Source organism: Haemaphysalis longicornis, unplaced genomic scaffold (genome assembly GCF_048455015.1).
Source record: "Haemaphysalis longicornis isolate Haplotype H1 unplaced genomic scaffold, Haemaphysalis longicornis Haplotype H1 scaffold_7, whole genome shotgun sequence".
In the NCBI taxonomy this organism is placed as follows: Eukaryota; Metazoa; Arthropoda; class Arachnida; order Ixodida; family Ixodidae; genus Haemaphysalis; species Haemaphysalis longicornis.
In genome coordinates this window covers 113,335,479-113,338,471 of record NW_027526422.1, presented here as the reverse complement: position 1 = coordinate 113,338,471, position 2,993 = coordinate 113,335,479, and the positions used below count along the sequence as shown (strand labels likewise).

Below are 2,993 nucleotides of genomic sequence, written 5' to 3'. Positions count from 1 at the left end.
CTTCATTGCCCGTTGACCCCGAGGCAAAAATATTGCTTCTCCTTGGCCAGGACATCGTAAGAGTTCACAAGGTACGGCAGACGCAGAATGGACCGCACGACGTTCCTTACGCTCAGATGATCGACCTTGGCTGGGTGACTATTGGATGTGTTTTCCATGAACGCTCATGGAAGACGGACACTGTGAGCGTTCTCAGGACCCATGTCCTGGAGAATGGACACCTGTCTCTGTTCGAGCTCTGCTAGAGCCATTTTACTGTGAAGGAAAGACCAATTACCAAGATGCCAGTTCAAGGTCGAAGTTCCACTCAAGGCATCACTGGAAATGGCCCTTTGAAGACAACCTAGCTCACACGCTTTTTCGCACAACTGAAGACGACGACCAACCTGGTCTGTCCATAGAAGACTGACAGTTCCTTGAAATCATGGACAGAGAGTTCACACTTAACGAGACAGGTGGTCGGGTTGCACCTGGAGACATCGACAGGCACCGTGGCGGCCATGGTGCCATTTTGTGCTGTTGTGAACACCGCCTGGATGGTGAATGGGGTGGAGAAAGCCCCTGGACTATTTCAAGGTCAAGCAAGGTGTCATCCCGGCCAGGATGACCGGCAAAGGCCTGCTGCCAGATTCTGACTACAAGTCAGTCATTGTGGGGTACCACACCTCCATCAAGGGCAATGGCTGCCATGCATCTCTACGGTACTGCACGTGGGGAGCGCCCGTCATAGGAGTTGCCCCCTAAGAGAACTTGGGCACCGATGTGAAGATGACCAAGTACATTAAAGCCCTCTTGTCAGACCAGAAGCCCAACCCCGAGAAGGCGATTGGCTCTCGGCCCAACGTGCTGGACTCAGGCTACTTACAGTGCTACATCATTCAAGTAGCGATCAGCCCAGCCCCGCCACGCACAACTATGGTGCTCGGGCTTCTCAAACTGGGGCTGCTACACCGATGGGGCGCTTTCGCAAGCAGAGAGCCGGAGCGTACAGTCGTCATGAGTGGCCAAGCCCAAGTACACGAACCCGACACGACGATGGAGCCCGGACACCCCTTCCAGCGGCTGCTCAACACATCGGGCCTAGCGCTGGAGGACTGTGGAGGGACAGCCAGGCCGGTGTTCCCTTTCTTTGAAGGACGTCAGAGGGGCACCATCTCCTTTTATGCTGACCCCCAGATCCCGGTCGCGAACAATGAGGTCCCTCTCATCGTGCCCTGGGCAGTCTGGTCTAGCCAGCAGATGGCCGTGGTGGCCGCCTACATAATGATGTTTACCCCGTGGCCATGCGCCAACCTGTCCCTTGGCATCACGACAAAGGGCCAGGAGGTCACCTACCCCAGCATCCAAACGTACTCCTGGTACGGCTAAACCCTGGCTCTGCCCGGCGAACTGCATTTTGCGGTGGTGTTGCCCCGGCCTACGGCCACGAACCTGAGTACGCCCAAGTGGACCCTGCCCTTCTACCCCACTTTCGGGCCGACAGCCGTCCACCACTACGCGCCGTTCTCGCCCTACCCCGTGGTTTTTCAAGAAAACCCGAACCGCAAGAGGACGTACCTGTCGTACTTTTGCGTCTTGTGGGTGAACGGCATCAGGCCCTTTCACGTGGAGACTCTGCTGGGCATCCTCGTGAAGAGCGGTCTCATTGACCTCACGGAACGATGGGCCGTGGACGCCCTGACCCTGTTTTCTAACCACGCGGGGATCATGGCAACGGGGCCAGTCAACCCCAAGACCAAGGAAGCCCAACCGGTCGTACTGCCGACCACTGTGAGTGACCCGCGCGAAGACCCCGTTCCCATCCTGATGCGCTGCTGGAGGGACGTGGGCGACCGAGTGGTGCACGTGCCGCCCGGGGTGAACTGGACGAACTGGCAGCCTGGGGCCGACTGGTGCAACCCCACGCCTGACATCCGGACCGTCAGTGCCATTGCTCTGGGGGTGTACGAATTCACCCAGCGGACACTGAAGATGTACGCGCATGCCCTCCTGACGATGCCGTACATGTCAGCTGCGATCCAGGTGGCAGCCGAGCGACGCTTCATTGACTGGAAACAAGTCCATGCAGCTGTCCCAGGCAGCTACGAGACGTACCAGCAGCGGAGAGAAGACCATCTTTGACATCTTCGCTCGGGACGCCTACTCACTACCAAGGCTGCATCCACTGGTGGAAAGTGCGCACCGAGCAGTTGTCGGGTGCTCCGACGCTTGAGATTGTGCCCGGCCTCTCCATCCTGAGCCTCATGGCCCAACCGAGCTGCTAGGACTCAACCGTCTGGGACTTGACCACGGTCCGCGCACTTCCGAAGATCCTGGTGGGGTGTATCCCGGACCAGGTAATGTACAATTGATCTGACAGTGTGCCCCTCAAGGAGATGCCTTTTGTCGTCAACACCTGCATCGAAGGGGGAACCAGACCTCTGGAGGAGACTGGCGGCAAGGGCGCGTACCCCCCCACCGGCTTCAACGGGCCCCAGCTGACCATGTACTAAGCAGAACTGGGGCTGAACGACATGGCCGACCCGACCACAGCGGACATTTGGCTGAACCGACTTGTCCACTTCGCGCCACGGTACTTCTTGGCGGAGTCTGACACAGGACAGGCCGCGGCAGGGGCACCTCGCACGGGTCAGGCCCCCGTTCCCCTCATCCGGCGGGCTGACGCCTGGAGAATAATACCGGGGGTAGAACAACATGAGATCCAACAGCAGTACCCCAGCGTGTCTACCACCTGGATGCCCTGGACAGACAGCACCAGGCACAAGGTCACTGATGTGGTGTTTCAGGGATCTGACCCCTTTTGGAAGCAGCTGCTGCATGTTGGGATCGGCGGCCTGTCGTCCGGAGTCATCTGGGACGACTCCACCCAGCGGCTAAGTTGGTACCGACTGCTGGCGGCAGTGGGCCCAGGTGTAAAAAGTATCCAGGACCGCTATTCGGGAAATGGGTCAGGACGGGGTGCGAAAGAGCTTGGGGCGGCAAATTCGCAGATC

The 2,993-nt window shown here is 58.6% G+C and overlaps 1 pseudogene; it reads left to right on the top strand.

Moving 5' to 3' along the window:
* Positions 1-260: 260 nt before the first annotated feature.
* Positions 261-2,129, top strand: LOC144146825 (uncharacterized; annotated as a pseudogene).
* Positions 2,130-2,993: the final 864 nt, after the last annotated feature.